The sequence below is a fragment of the Crocuta crocuta genome, unplaced genomic scaffold, assembly GCF_008692635.1.
Source record: "Crocuta crocuta isolate KB4526 unplaced genomic scaffold, BGI_CrCroc_1.0 scaffold445, whole genome shotgun sequence".
NCBI lineage: Eukaryota > Metazoa > Chordata > Mammalia > Carnivora > Hyaenidae > Crocuta > Crocuta crocuta.
Genome location: NW_027530847.1, coordinates 3,522,716 through 3,544,690, shown reverse-complemented (window position 1 = coordinate 3,544,690; position 21,975 = coordinate 3,522,716). Strand labels below are relative to the sequence as shown.

The following is a 21,975-nucleotide window of genomic DNA, read 5'->3' as shown; positions in this document are numbered from 1 at the left end:
TTCCTTTCTTATTACAAAGAATACTATAACTTGTCCATTATTTTGCATGTGTGGGAGTTTATGTTAGGTACATTCCTGGAAGTGGAATACCTACAAGTGAGTATATGAACTTGTTTTTGTTTTGTTTTAATGGATATTGGCAACGTTCTGTCTACAGCAGTTGTACCAGCTTGTCTTTTCCCATCAGTGAAATTATTAGAGTGTCGTCTTCCTCACATCCTGAACTGCAGTGTATTGCCAGTCAGATAAAAATGAAGTGGCACTTTTCTTTTTTTTCTTTTTTTCCTTTTCTTTCTTTCTTTGTTTCTTTCTTTTGACAAAGAGTGAAGTTGAGCAATTTTTCATAGTGACAAGTCTTTTTCTGGGGGGAATTTGTTCTGGTGCATTCTCTGTTTATTTCATTTGCCCTTTTTTTCAGTTGGTCTTTCCATTGAGCGTTTTCTTGTTGATTTATAGGAATTTTTATCCTTTTTTTCTACATCTAAGATGTAAATATTTTTCCAGTTTATTGATTACCATGGACACACTTTTATTTTGTATGTATTTTAATTTATCAGTCTTTTCCTTTGTGGCTTCCAGGTTCTATGTCATTCTTAGGAAGACCTTCTACAATTCAATTTTAGAAAAAAAATTCTCTGTATTCATCTAGTTTTCACCTAGCTTCATATTTTATATTTCAATCTGTGCCGTCAGAAAGTCACTTTGGTATGGGCTGTGAGGCAGGAAGCCACAATTTTTTTTCCAAATAACTACCCAGTTACCCCACTACTATCATCTTTTCCCAACTCGTTTGATATGTCTTTATGATCATAATCTACATTTCCAAGTGTATTGGGGCCAGTTTCTGAACTTTCTATTATGTTCAATGGGAGAGTTTTAAACTGGGGCAGGATATGATCTGATTTCCTTTTTGAAACCTCAAGTGTCACAATTAGTTCAATATGAAAATTATCATCATGGGAAGTCTATAATGTGCTTTGGGGGTCCAGCAGAGGGCAGATCAACCCTGCCCAGAGACACGGGCTTTATTGAACTGGTCCTTAAAAGGAGAACAGGTTTGCCTGGAAGAGAACGGAGGTAAGGGGTATTTTAGGTGGCGGGCACTGCCTGAGCAAAGGCATGGAGGTCTAACCTGAGAATCCATGGTATGTTCTAGAAATAAATTGGGATGGCTGGGAGGGGAGTGGTGGTAGTGGAGACTGAATGTAAATGTGTATTTGCATGTTTGGGACACTGCTTACAGACCAGAGGAGCCAGCCAGGTTCTTTGAACAGAAAGGACATGAAGAGATTTATATTTTGGAAAGATGGATAGAGTCTTTTGGGAAGGGAATTTTGCAATATTTACCAAAAGCCTTAAACACCAGGCTGGGAAGATCATTGAGAAATGGTCTTTGATTGCAATTGAATTTAAGAAGTGAAATGCATCCAAAGATTTATCCACAGAGATGTTTGTGCAAGGTTATTTATAACAGAGGAAGGAAAAATTAAAACTAAAATGGGCAATAAATAGGGTGATGGTTTGCATGGGTTAAATTCCCACATTAAAATTGTAACTGAGGAATATTTAATGTAGTAGAAAAATGCTCCAAACATAACACTTAAAAATTACAAAACTTGTGATTTTTAAAAATACGCATTACACACAAAATGTAGAAGAAGGAATTATACCAGAGTGCAAAAGGTAGTTATTGCTGAGTAGTCAAATTATGGGTGATTTTCTCTTTTTTTTGTTTTTTGTTTTTGTTTTTTAATGCTTTTCTGTATTATCTGACTATATTGTTTCAATGGGAAAACACTGTTTTATTAACGTTTATTTTTGAAACAGAGAGAGACAGAGCATGAGTTGGGGAGGGACAGAGAGGAGATACAGAATCCTTAGCTGGCTTCAGGCTCCAGGCTCTGAGCTGTCAGCACAGAGCCAGACGTAGGACTTGAACCCAGAAACTGTGAAATCATAACCTCAGCCAGAGTCACACACTTAAGCCACCAAGCCACTGAGGCGCCCTGGAAAACATGTTTTTAAAAATATGTTTGCTGAGATTTAGATGATGAGGAAATGCTTGTGGTGTAATGTTAAATGAAAATAATAAAAGTACACACATGGGATGCCTAGGTGGCTCAGTCGGTTTAAGCATCCAACTTCAGCTCAGGTCATGATCTCACAGTTCGTGGGTTCACGTCCTGCTTTGGGCTCTGTGCTGACAGCTAGCTCAGAGCCTGGAGCCTGCTTCGGATTCTTTGTCTCCCTCTCTCTCTAACCCTCCCCTGCTCATGCTGTCCCCCCCCACCTCAGAAATAAATAAAACATTAAAAAAAAAAGAAAAGTACACAAAATTAGGGACTCCTGGGTGGCTCACTCAGTTGAATGTCCAACTTCACCTCAGGTCATGATCTTGCAGTTTGTGAGTTTGTGCCCCGCATGGGGCTTGCTCCTCTCAGCGCATAGCCCGCTTCAGATCTTCTGTCCCCTTCTCTTTGTGTCCCTCCCCTGCTTGTGCCCTCTGTTTCTCAAAAATAAATAAAACATGGGTTGCCTGGGTGGCTCAGTCGGTTAAGCGTCCTACTTCGGCTCAGGTCATGATCTCATGGTTCGTGGGTTTGAGCCCCGCGTCGGGCTCTGTGCTGACAGCTAGCTCAGAGCCTGGAGCCTGCTTCGGATTCTGTGTCTCCCTCTCTCTCTGATCCTCTCCTGCTCACGCTGTCTCTATCTCTGTCTCAAAAATAAATAAAACATTAAAAAAATTTAAAAAGTAAATAAAACATTAAAAAAATTTTTAAGTACACAAAATTAGATATGTGACACAATCTCAACTCTAAATACCATGCATAGGAGAAAGGTTAGGAAATCAATGTGATAAAGACAAAATCCTTACACAGATGCTAAAGGGAAATGGAAACAGAGTGGTCAATAAATCTGAAAAGATGCTCAACCTCACTAGTTATCAAGGAAAATGAAAATCAAGACCTCAGTGAGATTCCATTTCACACCCACTAGACTGGCAAAAATGAGAAAATCTGACAAGTTCCAAGAATATGGAATAATTTGGGGGAAAAATGGATTATTACCTAGAATTGATGATGCCAAACACTTCTTTTCTTTGATATATGCTCTAAAATAACCCTTGCATATGTACTGCTGCAGGTATAAGAATGTTTTTGGGATCAGGGGTGCCTGGTTGGCTCGGTTGGAGGAGCATGTGACTCTTGATCACAAGGTCCTGAGTCTGAGCCCCATGTTGGGTATAGAGAGAATTAAAAAAAAGTTTTTTTTAAGGAGTGTTTATAGCAGTACCACTTATAATGGCAGAAGTGTGGAACTACTCAAGTGTCCATTATAGCAATGTGGTTAAACAAATAGTAATAGGTATATACATAGTAATATGATACAAACAGAAAATAAGTGGATTTAGTTACATACAGCATGAAAGAATCTTAGAAACATGTTGCATGAAAAAAATTGTAAGAGAATAATGAAGTGTGATTCCACTTATACATAGTTTGAAAACAGGAACAACTAATCTACATACCATGGAGGGTTTGTGGTTGCCAGCCTCATCCAAGATGGCCCCCAAAGATCCCCTCCTCCTGGTGTTCATACTCGTGTGGGGTCCCCTCCCACGATATATCAGAGCAAGTCTTTGCTACTGATGGCAAAAGGCAGAGGGGATGGTGTGTCACCTCCAAGACTAGGTTATCTCTCTCTCTCTAGTCACTCACTCTGGGGGGAGCCCGCTGCCATGTTGTGAGCAGCCCTGCAGAGAGGCCCATGTGAGGTGAGGAACTGAAACTTCCTGCCAACAGGCATGTGAAGATCCTCCCGCCCCAGCCTCCGGATGATTGTAGCCAACAGCTTCACTACAACCTCATCTGAGACCCTGAGCCAGAACCCCTCTGTTACGCTGAATTTCTGACCGTCAGAAACTGTATGAAAATAATTGTAATTTTAAGCTGCACTGTAGCTGTGGATGACTAATACCGGGATATATACCTATGTGGTAAAAATTATTTAAAAAATGTAAAGGAATAATAAACACAAAATTCAAGATGACCATTGCACATTAACAGAGGTGGGCTCAGGATGAACTGGGGAATCAGATATAATGCAAAGTTTGAAAGATAACGGAAATGTTCTTATTAAATTGAATTGCACGTGCGCACACACACACACACAGAGACACACACAATTTGTTGCCTCATTTTTTACATATCCATACATTTTACATATATATATTTGTATCTACTCAATATCTAATACAATCAATTAAAAATTTTAAATGTTTTTATTTACTTTTGAGAGAGAGAGAGAGAGACAGAGCACAAGTGGGGAGGGACAGAGAAAGAGGGAGACACAGAATCTGAAGCAGGCTCCAGGCTCTGAGCTGTCAGCACAGAGCCCGATGCAGGGCTCAAACTCACAAACTGAGCCACTGAGGTGCCTCATCTAATACAATCAATTTTAAAAAGACTGGAAGGATAGGATGCTTGGGTGGCTCAGTCAGTTAAGTATTTGACTTTTGATTTCTGCTCAGGTCAGTCTCTGTGCTGGTATTCTCTCTCCCTCTCTCTCTGCCCCACCCCTGCTTGCACGGTCTGTTTCTCTCTCAAAATAAATAAATAAAAATTTTAAGAAAATCTTTAAAAAATAAACTAGAAAAAAAGAATTGGAAGGAAATACACTAAAATGCTAGTAGTGGAAATGTTGCCTCTAAAGGCTGTGCTTTGGCTATTTTTTGTTTCTTCATTATTTTCTGTATTTTCCAAATATTAGAAATAAAGCATTACTTTTAAAATGAGAAATTAAAATATATAAACACACATATAGAAATACATAAACATGAGCATGTATGGATATAGATATGAGGATTTGCTATTTTTATGAAAAGATCTCTGAAAGATACACTCATTTTTAATACTAGCTTTTTAACTGAAGGAGAGGGATTGGTGATGGAGGGGAGTAGGAGGCAAAGGACTTTTTCACTTTTACTTCATGTGTGTTTATTTAAAAATTTTTTGTAACGTTTTATTTATTTCTGAGAGAGAGAGGCAGCGTGAGCAGGGGAGGGTCAGAGAGAGAGAGACACAATCTGAAGCAGGCTCCAGGCTCTGAGCTCGCTGTCAGCACAAAGTCCGACGTGGGGCTCGAACCCACGAACTGTGAGATCATGACCTGAGCCAAAGTCGACGCTTAACTGACTGAGCCACCCAGGCACCCCTCTTCATGTGTGTTTATGAATCCAGATGGATCTGGCTGCAAATCTTGACCCTGCCAGGTGACCTTGGGCACTTTATGTCACCTCTCTTGAGCCTCTGTTTTTTTCCATCTGGAAATTGGATATAATTGTGCCTACCTGGCAAGCTGTCTCAGAGATTAAGTGAAGTCTTGGATGTACAGCACCTTATATATACCCTCCACTCTGTCATAAGCATGTTTTAGTTTTTGTAATTTAAAAACTAAAATTTAGAAAAGATTTCAAATACTAAAGTACCTGGCCTATGTACCGAGCCAGTGGCCACTACAAATGCAGAAGATGGAATTTCAAGGGATTCTCTTTCCTCCTCCCAAAAGACAAAGGCCCCACTTGAACCTGACTACCACTGATCTTACATGAGTTTACTGAAAAGAAACCCTTGCATCGGCGGCCCCTCCATCTCCCCCACCCCCAGCACTAGCAACCATCAATCTACTCTCTGTCTTTATGGATTTGCTTCTTCAGGAAATTTCTTATAAATGGAGTCACACAATATTTGTCCTTTTGAGTCTGGCTTCTTTTATTTGTATGTTTCAAGTTCATCTATGTTGTAGTATGTATCAGTACTTAATTGATTTTGTTAAAAAATACCACTCCATTGTATGGATCTACCTACCACCTCTTATGGATCCATTCATCAGTTGGTGGACATTTGGGTTGTTTCCTATAGTCTGCTGTTTTTAACCGCAGTTTCCTAAGATCTCCATAATCCGTCCCCAAAAAGAATTCCACATCAGCCATGAAGAAAGAGACCAGGAGACGCTTGCAGAGCTCCCTTTGCTTGGGTGGATGGGAGATATGGAAGACAGAGTGGTGCCCTCTTCTTCAGGGACCCTTTTGGTGGCGGTCACCAAGGGCTCACACTTGCAACTTTCTCCAGGCAAGTGTTCTTGGGTGACTTTAGCTATCCTGCCTGGAGTGTTTGAGAGTTAGTCAGCACCCAGAGCCAATACCTGGCTGGTGTCTGTCCTCCATCAAGTAGGAGGCCTCCATTGAGCTGGAAAGTAAATACAGATTATTGGCTTGGTGACCACTAGTTAGATGTTGAAGGGACTGGCAGACACAGAATGAAGGAGCAGATTTGGAAGGGGCAAGGGTAGAAGCTGGTTCTTTCTTTCTCTCTTTCAAAAAACAAGAGATTGAAGAGCCTGGATAACTTTCTACCCCACGGACTCCTCCTCCTCCTCTTCTCTCCTTTGCAGACTTCTCGGCCATATCAGACTTCCACCATAAAAAACAATAAATTAAAATCACACAAATAATACATGGCTACATTCTTTTCTAAGGCAAAGATAAAACCCACATTATCTATCTAGCCTTTCTGTCCACAATCCAGTTTAGTTCCTTCCCTCTGAGGTTCCCACATTTGTCAGTTTGTTGTGAATTCTTTCATGCATTTCTGTCATATATACATCCGTGTTTAATTTATTTTTATTTTTATTTATTTTTGAGAGAGAAAGAGAGTAAGCAGGGGAGGGGCAGAGAGAGAGGGAGACAGAGGACCTGAAGCAGGCTCAGTGCTGACAGCAGAGAGCCCTCTGTGGAGCTCGAACTCGCAAACAGCAAGGTTATGACCTGAGCTGTATAGTCAGACGTTCAACCGACTGAGCCGCCCAGGCGGCCCATACATCTGTGTTTAGAAGAGGCAATGTAAGGCAATGGTTAAGGGTTTGGCCTCTGGAGTGGGACTTCCTGTGTTCAAATTCTGACCCTGTCACATTCAAATTGTGTGACCTTAGAGAAGCTGTCTACCGTTTCTGAGTCTCAATTTCCTCAATCTATACTGTGGAAATGAGGACATTACCTACCTCATAGAGTTATCATTAGGATGAAATAAGTTCATATGTATAAAGTACTTCAAACAGTGCCTGGTATATGGTAAATGCCAGATAAGTGCTAGATCTCATTATTTACACACATGCACAGAAAAAGCGGAGCATTGATTTGCATATTTTTACATTTAAATTCAAGTTAATTAGCATACAGGGTAGTATTGGTTTCAGGAGTAGAACCCAGTGATTTATCACTTACATAGAATACCCAGTGCTCCTGTCAACAAGTGCCCTCCTTAATGCCCATCACCCATTTAGCCCATCCCCGCACCCACCTCCCCTCTACAACCTCCAGGTTGTTCTCTGTATTTGCATATTTTTAAAAAACATAATGGTTTCAAGGGGGCCCTAGCTGGCTCAGTCTGTGGAGCATGTGCCTCTTGATCTTGGTGTCATGAATCTGAGCTCCGTGTTAGGGATAGAGTTTACTTAAAAAAAAATTAAAAACCCATAACGGCTTCATAATGAATTCGTATCAATCAGCAATTTGTTTTTTTAACCAAAAATGTGTCTCAAAGATACTGGCCTGTCAGTCCGGATCAATTGAACTCTCTTTGAACTGATGCTAAGTACCCCCATTCTATAGACAGTTCATTAAAATGCCTTCCTACTTATGGACATTTAGGTGGTTTCCAATTTCTCACAACTACAATGCAACAGCCTACTAATTGATTTCCCTTTTTCCATTCCTGTTCTCCTTCCCTCTGTTTTCAGCACAGTAGCCAGAATTATCCCATTAGAAGCAGAGAGCTAATCAATGCTCAAAACTCTCCCAGGCCTCCCACCTCATTCAGAGTAAAAATCAAAGTCTTCACAATAGCCCAGTCCGTCTGCCAGAATATCTCTTGACATTCTCTTCCTTGTCCAGTTGATTCAGCCAGCCTGACTTCCTAGCTATTTCTAAAACACGCCTGCTATGCTCTTCCTTCAGATATCCAGATGGCCTGCTCTTCACCTTCTGCAGGTCTTTGTCCAAATGTCCCTGAACTACCTTCCTTAAAAAAACACCCCTTTGCATGGAGAAAGCCAAAACAGTGATGGTGAAATTGTGGATAGAGTGGGCCAGATGTGTCTGCTTCCTTTCAGCTCTAAAATGCTGCTTTGGCGACCTCGCGGTCTGCCATTCATGAAGAATGGGAACTTGAGACTTGGCCTAGAATGTAATCAATGCAGAAGGAATGACAGGAGATGAATCCCTTGGGTCAGGCTCACCCCTTGGAACGACTTGGGAAGTTCTCACACACATCCTGGCCTGCAGGCATCGCCTCCTTCGCTCACTCACCCACTGAGCACCTTCTGCCTGGTAAGCCCTGGTCGCCGCACAGCTCTGATGCCCCTGCTCTCCTAATGGAAAACGAGTTACCTTTACCTCCACCCCAACCTGGGCCTGGCTACTCCGTGGCCCTGCAGGTCCCTTGAAGTTGGGCAACGTGCCTGCTGAAAGTGGGCGGCCACATTTGTCTCTGTCCAGCCCCTGACTTCCTCCTGTCATTGCCACCCAGCTCTCAGAGCCTGGAGAGTAAATGGCTTTGCATTTACCGCCTCCTAATATACTACTTCATTTATTTACTTTGTTTACAGTCTATCTTCTCCAGTAGAATGTCAGGTTCCCAAGGACAGAGATTTTGTCTATCTTTTCACTACTCTGTCCCCACATTTAGTACAGTGACTGACACATGAATGGTGCCTAATTCATGCTGTAGTAACTAGGCCTCTGTACCTCTATGTGAAAGTAGAGGACTATCTCTTGGAACTAAATCTAGAAGTCCTAGGTTACAGGGCATACATGTTTGATATGTGTGCAAAATGGTACCTTCTTGCTTAAATTAAATTTAAATTTATTTTAAATCTCAGTATTACTAGTTGAGGCCAAACACCTTTGCATGTCTTTTCCTTTTTTCCTTTTTTTCAACGTTTATTTATTATTGTGAGACAGAGCACGAGCATGGGAGGGGAGAGAGAGGGGGAGACACTGGGTTCTAATTCTTTGTATTATGTGTTGGAAATCTTTCATCTCTCAGTCTTTCTTGTTTTCCTTTTGTCAAACAGAATTTTAAAATGTTGATTTGATCAGTCTTTACCTTTATGTCTTAGTTTATCCCTTTGTCTTACTTAAAAGTTTCCTACCCCAACGTCAAAAAATATATTGTTTTAAGTTTTAAACACTTAAGGGGCACCTGGGTGGCTCAGTCGGTTAAGCGTCCGACTTTGGCTCAGGTCATGATCTCACGGTTTTTGGGTTCGAGTCCCACATCGGGCTCTGTGCTGACAGCTAGCTCAGAGCCTGGAGCCTGCTTCGGATTCTGTGTTTCCCCCTCTCTCTGACCTTCTCCTGCTTACACTGTGTGTCTCTCTCTCTCAGAAATAAATAAAACATTAAAAAAAAATTTGAACATTTAAAAATGTTTCATATCTTTAGGGTTTTGAAAATTCATCTGAAATTCATTCTTGTAAATGGTATGGGATAAAAATCTAACGTAATAGTTTCCCCAAATGAAAAAGCAAATGTTCTAACCCCATTATTTGTTTGTTTCCATCTGATTTGAAATTCTAGTTAGCATTTAACAAATTCTGATATACATGGGTCTGTTTCTGGATTCTTTTTTTTTTTTAATGTTTATTTATTTTTGAGAGAGAGAGAGCAGGGGAGGAGAAGAGAGAGAGGGAGACACAGAATCCTTAGCAGGCTCCAGGCTCTGAGCTGTCAGCATAGATAGAGCCCAATGCAGGGCTTGAACTCACCAACCACGAGATCATGACCTGAGCCAAAGCTGGACACTTAACCAACTGAGCCACCCAGGTGCCCGTTTCTGGGTTCTTAAACTCTCCTACTGACCTTTATTTGTTGTTAAAAAAAAATTCCTATAGCAATATCCTACTTTAAAAAACGTTGAGGCTCTTGGGTGGCTCAGTCAGCTAAGCGGCCAACTTCAGCTCAGGTCATGATCTCACAGTTTGCGGGTTCGAGCCCCATGTTGGGCTCTGTGCTGACAGCTCAGAACCTGGAGCCTGTTTCGGATTCTGTGTCTCCCTCTCTCTCTGACCTTCCCCTGCTCATACTCTGTGTGTGTCTCTCTCTCAAAAATAAACATTAAAAAAAAAAGTTGTAGAAAATTTCAAACACAGGAGTGCCTGGGTGGCTCAGTTGGTTAAGCATCTAACTCTTGATTTGGGCTCAGGTTATGATCTCATAGTTTGTGAGATCAAACCCCACATCAGGCTCTGCCCACTGACAGCACAGAGCCTGCTTAAGAGTCTCTCTCTGTCCCTCTTCTGCTTGCACACTCTTTCAAAATAAATAAACTTAAAAAACCCTTCAAACACATATATTTATATGAACATATGTATGTACACGATCCTGTCATTCAGTTTCAACGCTCATCAATTTGTGGCTAATCTTTTTTTTTAATTTTTTTAACGTTTTATTTATTTCTAGGAGAGAGAGAGAGAGACAGCGTGAGCAGGGGAGGGTCAGAGAGAGAGGGAGTCACAGACTCCGAAATAGGCTCCAGGCTCTGAGCTGGCAGTCAGCACAGAGCCCGACCCCGGGCTCGAACCCACAAACTGCGAGATCATGACCTAAGCGAAAGTCGGACGCTTAACCGACTAAGCCGCCCAGGTGCCCCAATTTGTGGCTAATCTTGTTTAATCTATACTCCTACCTACATTCCTCCCTTGCATGCTCCCAATTATTCTGAAGCAAATTAATCGGGTCATTTCACCCTTACCCTTTCTATATGTATCCCTAAAAATAAGGAGTACAAAAACAAAACCACCCTTGCAATTTATGTTTTGAAGAAAGGACATTTTTGTCCAGTAGAGTTTTCCTGCCTGGATTCTGCCAATTGTAACCCCATGGAGTCAATCAACCATACTTTAAAAATTACTATAATTTAAAAATACGTTAATATTCATGAGAGCTAGTATGGCAGTCCCCCTCCCATTAATTTTCAAAATTCAGATGCCACTTCCTGTGCTTTCCTATTCTACATGAATTTTAGAATCAACTTGACAAGTTCCGTGACAGAAATGTTTTATATTGGGAATTTCATTGGAATTGGCTTGAACCCTTCATAAGGAAAATTAGCAGCTTTACAATATTGGATCTCCCCATCCACTAACAAAGCATATAACTTTTACCTATTTTTATAGTAATTCAACCAAGTTTTAGAGGTTTTAATTTTCAGATAAAGATCTTAGGCTTATTTTCTTAAGTGTTGTAGGTTTTTAAAAAAATTTTTTTTAATGTTTTATTTATTTCTGAGAGAGAGAAGCAGCGTGAGCAAGGACGGTCAGAGCAAGAGGGAGACACAGAATCCGAGGCAGGCTCCAGGCTCTGAACTAGCTGTCAGCACAGAGCCCGATGTGGAGCTCGAACCCACAAACCGTGAGATCATGACCTGAGCTGAAGTCGGACGCTTAACCGACTAAGCCACCCAAGCGCCTCATTAAATGCTGTAGTTTTTATTACAGCGATCTTTCCTCCCTCGCCGCTATTATTTTCTAACGGATGATTGATGATGTTTAGGACCAGACGTCCTTAATTTAAATTCCACCTCCTCCATTTATTGATTTTAGACACATTCAACTTCTCCCAGCCTTTGTCTTCTCTTTTGTAATAACAGGATGACAAAGCAAGGGACGTAAATGGAATTAAAAGGGAAGGACCAAGCAATCATCAACCGCGGGTTTAAGCCAGTAACATCAGGTCACCAGTTTAATAAAGACTTTGAAAGACTCCTTCTCTCCTTGGCAGAGAGGCTGAGGGCGAGTCTATGTGGTATACAGGGGACTCTATGTTAGAACCAAGAGAATTTCTATGAACATTCAAGGCACCATGCGCTACTATAGGGAGAATATTAAATAGTTTTCTTCGGTTAAAGTTTTGGGGACGTCCAGGTGAGCGCTGTTCCGTTACCTGAAGCGACTCCTCCTCTCCTCAGTTGGTACCACCTCTCCCGAATAATTTGGAGTCGAGCATTCTGGGCTTTGTAGTAATTTCCTTTTTAGAGTTGCTCCACAGGACTCACGCAATTGCTCGAGACTACATTTCCCAGGAGCCTCCCGGGCCGGTTGTTTGCTTGTTCCTCATATTGACTTCCGGCGTCCCTGCGCTCCTCTGGGCCAATCGGGAGGCTAGGACTGCCCATTCCTGGCGCTCTGATTGGTGCATTCGACTAGAGAGCCTGGGTTCAAATTTTCAACGGTACTGAATGAGTCCCGCGGCGGGTGTTCCGGGCGCTCGGTTGTCAGAGCCGAGGTGAGGTGAGCTTTGGGGAGAAATGGGGAGCGGCTGTGGGTGCGTAGAGGCTTTCTCCCCGATTCTCGAACGGCTGGAGGTCGCTTCTAAGCCCGTAGTGCGGCCCGCGCCTCTTGGCCCGGGCTTTTGAGGCGGTGGTGGTGTGTGTGGACGCCGCCTTGGCCAGGCCGAGAGGGAGCTGGTCCTCGGACCACCACTCTTTTGGGGTCAGGATTTTCCCGTGAAGTGTGTCCGGACCGAGGCCGGCGGGCTATGTCTGGAGGTAGAGACGGAGGCCGGCCGTGGGAAATAGTAGGAGGGTTGGTAGGCTAATAACGGTAACGACCATTGTTACCGCGAAGGGATGAAATAAGCATTCACTGGGCTAAGCACTCTGCGTGTGTTTTCTCACTTAATTTTCGCACCAAGCCAATGAAGCAGCTGTTCTTAACCCCACTTTATAGAGGAGGAAACTGAGGCCCACAGTGTAGATTTCAAGAAATGGGTGAAACAATAGCCCCGCCCTCGAGAGTGTGGCTTTGGTGGAGGGAAACAGATGGCGTCGCAGGCAACTACATTTAAAATCTATTGTGTAAGAAGGAAAGGAAGGAAAGGTAATCATATGATGTGAAGATATAATTGCGGGGCAGTTTAATTCCAATTGGAGTTGTCTTTCTGTTTGAGATTTAAAATTACTCGTGTTTTATCTGTATCTCCTTAGCCCTCCCCCTTTGTAACGAATAACTAGGTATTCTTTCTAATGCTCTGTCCTAGAACATTTATAGATTGGAGGGGGAAGGAAAAGTGCGAGCCAGACTATAATATGGAAGGATTGTTTTGCCCCCTCTCCGGGTTTTTTTTGATGTATGGTTTCTTTGTCTCTCACACAGTTTTCCAGTAGTTAAGTACCCAGGACTTTCCACTATCAGTCCTGCTTAGGACCAGACAGTGCCCAGGGCTCTGCTGATTTTGCCCTGAGGTCATGGCTTTATGTACTCCTGGGTTCATTCCGTTTTACCTTGTCTTGACATCCTGTGGCCTTGCTTTGTATTTTCTCACTCATCGGATGTCGGAATTTGAACTATTTACTGTAATAAGGATATTCTTCTGTTATGTCTCAGTGTATCATATCCCCTGTCCAGCCACCCCTAGATCAGCCTCTGTTGTTTGGAGGAGCCCTGTTGGGTGTGGTGTATTAGCTCAGTATTAATTGACTTTTGAGGGTGAACTATGTGCTCAGATCTGCGTTGGGTACTGTGAATATTCAGATGTATGATGTTCTCATGGGTTTTCTGGGATGCGTGAAGACAAAAGACTTCTTCAGACCAACAAGTGACAATCTGAACAAGCCATGACCAAATGGGAGTCCTCTAGTGTCATGTAGGCGCCCTGGCAGTGTAGAGGTGAGGGAGATCAGCGAGGCTTAAGACAGGCCAGGTGTGTCTTTGTGGAGCAGGGGGGACACAGACTGGCTCTTCGTACACCGAATGTGGTTAGTCAAGAAATAGAACGGCCGTGGTGCACAGAAGTTGACCACTTAGTATCTGTTGTGTTGGATCGGCAGGAAGGCATTAATTATCTAAATTGACTACAAAACTGCGGGTATGAAAAACTGGATGACTTCAACTAGGTTGGTCAATTTGTTTAACCTTTAAAATTATTTAAATAATGCTTAAGTCTTCGTATTCCAAGCTTAATAAAGTTAATTTATCCTGCATTTGCAATTAAGCTTTCTCCAGGAGACAAGATTATGTGGGAAAGTCCTTTGTTTTTTGTTGTGGTGCCAGGAGATGTTGAATTCTTCTGTGTCCCCTAATGTATTTTTATCCTTCAGCCTTTCCTGGGTCTTTCCCCTAATCCTTTTTGAGTTGCTGGGGAAGGAGGAAGAGGAGAGACCTAAATTCCCTATGGCAAACTGAATTGTCTTTGCAATGAGTAAAGTTAGGAAACAGAATTGACTTCTGGGAGACTGAACAGCCCATACAATTCTGTGAATAGATCTATATTTGAGACAGAGACATAGAGATCAAAGGTTTAAGGTACTTGATGCAAAAAGTATAGATAACTGGGAGGGGTTCTGCGCTTGCTTGTTTGCTTAGAGAAACTTGATTGGGGAGCAATTAAAGATTAGTGAGAAAGGAGCTTACTTTGGAAGTGCATAAAAATATAATTTCTACTTTTTTAAAGAGAAAAAGGTAGTAAAAGTTTTTTTATTCCCCATATTATAAGTGTGCCTACTATTTGTCCTGACATTTGAATAGAATGGCAGCGCACCCTATGACCCCTTGGTGTCAGTGTTCCTAAATTGCAAGATATGGAAAGGTAGTTTTAAATGTCAAAGACACCATGAGATAGCAAATGTATACTAAAAAAATTTAAGCTGAAATGACAGGTAAGAAGTTTGGCATTTGGGGGCGCCTGGATGGCCCAGTCGGTTGAGCATCCGACTGCGGTTCAGGTCATCATCTCACAGTTCGTGAGTTCGAGCCCCACATTGGGCTCTGTGCTGACAGCTCAGAGTCTGGAGCCTGTTTCAGATTCTGTGTCTCCCTCTTTCTCTACCCCTCCCCTGCTCACACTCTCTCTCTCAAAAATAAACAAACATTAAAAAATTTTTTTAAATAGAAAGAAAGAAAGAAAGTAAGTTTGTCATTTGGGGTAGATTTATGCTATTTAGACCTTAGCTCTCAGAAGCACTCTTTGGTTTGAGAGTGGCTGGTTATCCCTAGTGTTACGCAGCCCTTTCCTATTCTCTGTTAACCATCTTTATTATAGAGAACATGAAACTGTTATGTCACCTTTGTTTCTTCCAGGTTCTCAATAACAAGGACTTGCTAGACTTCAGGATTTCAGAGGAGAGGTGAAAGAGTGTATTGCAACTCAAGTCTGTAGGCAGGTGGACTGACTGATGGATTAAACCACAAGTAAAGCTGAGTCTACAAGTGAGTTAAATTTAAAATAAACGAGTAAGAAGAACATTAATATATTAGCATCAAAAGTGTTTACCTTTGGGGGCGCCTGGGTGGCTCAGTGTTTAAGCATCTGACTTCAGCTCAGGTCATGATCTCATAGTTCTTGCCCCGCGTTAGGCTCTGTGCTGACAGCTTGGAGCCTGGAGCCTGCTTCGGATTCTGTGTCTCCATCCCTCTCTGCTTCTCTCCCACTTTATGTTCTGTCTCTCTACAAAAACAAATACTAAAAAAAATATTTTTTTAAAGTGTTTAACTTTAGGGGTGTCTGGGTGGCTTGGTTAAGTGTCTGATTTTGGCTGCACTCATGATCTCATGGTTCATGGCTTCGAGCCCTATGTCGGGCTCTGTGCTGACAGCTGAGAGCCTGGAGCCTGCTTCGGATTCTGTCTTCCCCTCTCTCTCTGCCCCTCCCTTGCTCAGTCTCTCTCTCAAAAATGAATAAACATTTTAAAAAAAGTGTTTAATGTATCTTAAAAAGTAATATATTTTGGGAAAAATTGTTATTTTTTCTAAGTTTATAAGTTTATTTTGAGAGAACAAGTGCAAGTTAGGGAGGGGTAGAAAGAAGAAAGAGGGAGAGAGAGAATCCCAGGCAGGCTTCCACACTGTCAGTGCAGAGCCCCACCTAGGACTTGAGCCCGCAAACCATGAGATCACGATCTGAGCTGAAATCTAAGAATCGGATGCTTAACTGACTGAGCCACCCAGGCACCCCAGAAAGTTTATTTAATATGGAAAAGCAAAAGAAGTAAATATCATTCACTATCCTACCTCTCAGATAAACTATTGCTAACATTTTGATAGATTTCTTTACAGTTTTTTGTGCCTATATTTCGTTTTAAAAAAATCATACATTAAAACTTTATTTTTTTTCTTTCTTTAAAAAAAATTTTTTTTAAATGTTTTATTTATTTCTAGGAGAGAGAGAGGCAGTGTGAACAGGGGAGGGTCAGAGAGAAAGGGAGTCACAGACTCTGAAACAGGCTCCAGGCTCTGAGCCGGCAGTCAGCACAGAGCCCGATGCGGGACTCGAACCCACTAACCGCGAGATCATGACCTAAGCGAAAGTCGGACGCTTAACCGACTAAGCCACCCAGGCGCCCCGATTATTTTTTTTTCAATTTAATTAGGCTATGAACATTTTTTCATGTCAAAAATTTGCTACAACATAACTTTAATGGCTATGTGGTAGTCCATTAGATGGTTCTACCATTGTATTTTATACAGTGAAATCATTGGTCAAAAGAATGCATATTTTCAAGCCTTTGGTACATAATACCAAATTGCCTCATAGGAAAATTGTGCTGATATACTTTCTCACTTAGTGGTGTATATTCACACAGGCACAAATTTATATTTTTAAAATATGTAATAAAACATTCACATGGTACACAAATAAAAATAATATAATAAGATTTATAGTTAAAAATCTTCTGTCACCATCTGCCTCACTTCCTGGCATCTAGTAGGTAATCACTTTTTGAGGTTCTTGGGTACATGTGCATCTGCATCCCAAGAAGGATACCCTTTGAAGGATGTAAATCTTTACAAGACTGAATGATTGAGATTTGACTAGGATTGTAACCCCCTGCAGCCCCCACTGTCAACCCTTACAAACTCTTTCAGCTTCTAGCTGTTGGAACAGCAGAATACTTGGATATTCTACAAAGATTTCCTTTTAGTATTCTATAGAGATCTGTGTTATTAATTGGCCTGAAGGTAAATGGCATCATTGATTTCTATCCAGGTCCTATTAGTTGTAGGAGAGTGGATTAGGGTTTATAGAGTTCAATGGATAAATGAAATAAAGCAGAACTGAGTTTGTAATCCATAACTCATAAGTTTGGGAGACAGATGATAAAAAAATATATTTGCTTGAGGTTTCTGGACAGTGATGAATTACAACAAGTGTCCATGTGTCCCGTGCTGACTTCTGAGTGCTTGGACAGTGAGGGATTGTCATTGGATTTTAAATTGACCCAATTTTGGAAGCTTCGTGGATCTGTTTCTGTAAACAGATCCAATTTCAGCGTAGAAGTTAGCAAACATAAATGTGGAAACACAAAGTCCATTAACTTCCTTCAGACTTAGTTTGTGACTTTGATTAACAGTTAAAATTGCATGCTGGATTATGTTGCCATTTACTGACTCCTGCTAATCCCTTACGTACAAAAAAAAATGTAGGTAAGATGAAAATAACTCAACTCTATTTAACTTGCGGTACCGTAACAGGATCCCTTTTCCCTTGTGAAAGTAGGAGAGGGTGTCCCTGGAGGAATGGCACCATTTGGGATGGGACCATTTACTAATTTACTCACTACACTTCTAATGAAGTCTTGACTTACTATGTTTACTATGTTACCAGTTGTTTAAGTCATGATTTTTCTTCCAATAGCAAATGGTTAAGATGTAGCTCCCAAACTGGATAGTGAAGTGCTTGAGAGCATCTGTCACACCAAAGTCTTTGTTTTGTCTAGGAGCTGCTGGTCCACCGTTTCAGCTTTCCTTAGAACTTACCCTTTTGCAGTTTTCCCCCACCTCCCCTGAACCTGTGCTTTTTGGTTTATAGAGCTTGTCAAGGCTAGTTATTTTTGGTTTGAGTGAAGAGGGACAGGACATGATCGAGGTTAATTTCAGGCGAATGTGGAAACAAATGACTTTGCTTCTTTTGCCATCTTCCTCAGTTGTGTGCTTTCCGCTCATTTGTTTGCCTTTTCATTTATCTCTTCCCTTAAAAAGAGTCAGTGCTCGGGGTGCCTGGGTGGCTCAGTCGGTTAAGCATCTGACTTCAGCTCAGGTCACGATCTCACAGTTGGTGGGTTCGAGCCCTACATCAGGCTCTGTGCTGAACGTGTGCTTGCAACCTGGAGCCTGCTTTGGATTCTATGTCTTCTCTCTCTGCCCCTCCCCTGCTCACGCTGTGTCTCACCCTGTCTCTCAAAAACAAATAAATGTAAAAAAAAAATTAAGAAAAAGTCAGTACTCATCCTTAACTTGTACAACTCTGTAGGTCTGTCTGTATTTTGTTATCTTGTTGCTGTTGTTTGTGCATTTCTTCTTTTTTTTTAGTTTTGATTTGAGTATAGTTGACATACCACGCTACATCAGTTTCAGGTGTACGACATAGTGATTCAGCATCTCTGTAGGTTATGCTGTGCTCATGACTTTCACCAGGGACCCTTCTCTGACCCTCCTGTTCCCCTTCTCTGCACTTCATAGTAGTGCCTTTGGTTTTTCCTCTGTTAGATCAAGGATCACTCTGTATCACAATTGGCTATATTCTCCACTCAGATGTGAGTTTCTTCCTCTCTCTCTCTTTTTTTTTAATTTCTGAGAGAGAGAGAGACAGCGTGAGCAGGGGAGGGTCAGAGAGAGAGGGAGATACAGAATCTGAAACAGGCTCCAGGCTCTGAGCTAGCTGTCAGCACAGAGCCTGTCGCGGGCCCCAACCCATGAACCGTAAGACCATGACCTGAGCCGAAGTTGGACACTTAACCGACTGAGCCACCCAGGTGCCCCTTAAATGTGAGTTTCTTAAAGGAAGAGATTATATATATGCTTTTAGTCTTTGTTTTTTGGGGAAAAAAATGAGCTCTATGATATGATGATGGCACTTAATAGGCGGTTCTAAAAGGAAGCTAAGTAGTTCATAATATTGGAGAGGCGTTGTAGGATTATCGGTGTGAAAGAGCTGTTTCTTCACTCAGACTGTTTCTACTTTTGCAGGAGTATAGAGCTGTGGTGGATTCAGATGATTTTGAAATGTGAAGCTGACTCTCCTCTTCCTTGGCAGTCTGATTTGTTTGGGAGATTGTGGTTGACGCATGTGCCTTTTTTCTTCCTTTCTTTTTTTTTTTTTCTTCAGTGAGACCTGTTGACAGAAATTCAATCTTGATAAAGGGGTGCGGAAGGCATCCAGTTCCCATCATGCCTGGGTCTCTCTCATTTAAACAGTTGGCCCAGGCCTTGGCCCATTCCATTCCCCACTAGGCCTGTGCTTTTTAATTTTTGAAGGTTTCACATCTTAATTTAATTACTTGTGGGAGAAGCAGTGTGGTGAAACCGATATAACGGAGTAGTTACTCTTGGTTTTGTTCATGTATTTGTGCTATCACCTTTTATTGAAGGCAGTCAGACTTCTCAATGGATTGTTTTTTAAATTTATCTTGACAGCGCGCATGCACAAATGGGAGGGGCAGAGAGAGAGGAAGAGAGGAAAAAGTGGTCATGTTAGAAAACTAATATTTTGGTTTAAAAATTTCACCTAAATAAAGATTAGGCATATTTAGGTTTGAGCCCCTTGCCTTTTGACCCCCATCAATCAAATGCACTCCTAGACCTCAGAAAGCATTCTTCTGATGTTTAAATACTCTCTTCATGGTCTCTTTTACTCTATAATATCCGCTGAGAGGTTCAGACTAACTTCCATCTTATAAACAGAAAAAACTTTATATGCAAGAGTACAAACTAATAAAAGAGAAATTAAGAGGTGGTGATTTACTTTATGGGATGATTTAGCTCAGAGCTTTCCCAGTGTATGTATGTACGCATTTTATTTATTTATAATTTTTTAATGTTTATTTTTGAGAGCGGGAGCGTGGACAAGCACACAGGCAGGGGAAGGGCAGAGAGAGGGAGAGACACAGGATCCGAAGCAGGCTTCAGGCTCTGAGTTGTCAGCATAGAGCCTGACATTGGCCATGAACCCATGAACCACAAGATCATGACCTGAGCCAAAGTCAGACAATTAACCAACTGAGCCACCCAGACCGCTGCCTCCCGCCCCCCAGTGTATTTAGGATAGGGTTATCAAGGATGCTTAGTTTTGTGGGAAGCAAAGTTAATTTTTACATTTGACTGACAGGTTAGTATGATTTGGTTATCTACCTCATCTTTGAAGGAATATTTATAGGAAACACTTGTACATGATAGTGACCTGAGATTTTGGAATCCCACAGACCTGGTCTTAAAACTTAACACTGCTACATACTAGTTGGTGATCTTGGAGCAGCTTAATTACTATGGACCTGTTTCCTTTTTTGTAAAATGGTGATGAGGATATCTACCTTGCACATTGTTAATGCACTTAAATGAGATGGCTTTTTAAATTTTAAAAATGTGTTTATTTTTAAAATTTTATTAAAAAGTTTTTTTTAACGTTTTATTTATTTCTGAGAGAGAGGGACAGCGTGAGCAGGGGAGGGTCAGAGAGAGAGGAGGAGACACAGAATCTGAAGCAGGCTCCAGGCTCCGAGCAGTCAGCACAGAGCCCAATGCAGGGCTCGAATTCACAAACCATGAGATCATGACCTGAGCCGAAGTCAGCCGCCCAACCGACTGAGCCACCCAAACGCCCCTAAAATTTTATTTATTTAAGTAGTCTATACACCCCCTGTAGGGTTCAAATTCATGACCCTGAGATCAAAAGTCATGTGTTCCTCCTCCTAAGCCAGCCAGGTGCCCCAAATGAGATGATTTATGTAAAGTGCCTAGTGAAGTGGTTGGCCTGTAGTAAACAGTATTTGGAAGTTATTATCTATAAATGGTTTTATCCTTTGTTCCTTGACATTTCACACTGATCTACATAAATCTCTATTTTTTAAAATAAACATGAAAGGACATAAATAAATAAAAATATGTACTCACGCACACACACACACAAAGAGGCACCTGTCTGGCTCAATTGGTAGAGCACAAAACTCTTGATCTTGGGTTCGTGAGTTCAAGTCCCACATTGGGCATAGAGATTACTGGAAAAAAAATTAATAGGAGAGGTAGTGGATAAGGACACATCCTTTAGGGCCTACTTGAATTCATATGCTGGCTCTGCTATTTCTTAGCTGTGTGATCATGAATAAATAGTAAATCTTTCCTTGCCTCATCTATAAAATGAAGATAATAACAGTATCTACTTCACAGGATTTTTGTGAGGATTTACTGAGTTAATACATGTAAAACATTGCCAGGAGTATCTGGCATGTTGTAAGTACTCAGTAATTAATAGCTATTATTGTTTTAAGTTTATTTTGAGATGGGGGGAGGCATGAGCAATAGAGGGAGAGAGAAAGAGAGAGAGACAGAATCAATCTTACTTAAGTAGGCTCCATTCTCAGTCCAGGGCCTAGACACGGCTTGATCCCATGACTGAGATCATGACCTGAGCTGAAATCAAGAGTCAGATGCTCAATGGACTGAGCTTCTCAGGTGCCCCATTAGCTATTATTTTTAACATTTTTTTTCAAGCTTGTATACTTAAAAAAAACTTTTTTTTTTAATGTTTAGTTTTGAGAGAGAGAGAGGGAGAGAGAGAGAAACAGAGCACGAGCAGGGAGGGGCAGAGAGAGAGAGAGAGACGGAATCCGAAGCAGCTCCAGGCTCTGAGCTGTCAGCACAGTGCTCCTGACACTGGGCTTGAACTCGTGAACCTCAAGATAATGCATGACCTGAGTTGAAGTTGGAAGCTTAACCGACTGAGCCACCCAGGTGTCCCACAAGTTTGTATATAATTTTTATTAAGTCAACACCCAAGAGCATTTTGTTTTTATAAAGAAACATTAGGGGCACCTGGGTGGCTCAGTCGGTTAAGCGTCCAACTTTCGCTTAGGTCATGATCTCGCGGTTCGTGGGTTCGAGCCCCGCGTCGGGCTCTGTGCTGACTGCCAGCTCAGAGCCTGGAGCCTG

The 21,975-nt window shown here is 41.6% G+C and overlaps 1 protein-coding gene across 7 annotated transcripts in view; it reads left to right on the top strand.

The window, feature by feature from the left end:
• Positions 1-12,276: 12,276 nt before the first annotated feature.
• TPX2 (TPX2 microtubule nucleation factor) overlaps positions 12,277-21,975 on the top strand; it is a 55,883-nt gene continuing 46,184 nt past the window's right edge. For 3 of the 7 annotated variants that reach the window (XM_077769352.1, XM_077769355.1, XM_077769348.1), the window contains exons 1-2: positions 12,277-12,348; positions 15,136-15,264. The gene's annotated coding sequence lies outside the window, so the exon portion shown is untranslated. Of the gene's footprint in view, positions 12,349-12,921; positions 12,937-15,135; positions 15,265-21,975 lie in introns of those variants that run through there. The other 4 variants (XM_077769349.1, XM_077769350.1, XM_077769354.1 and 1 more) reach the window with 4 other exon arrangements.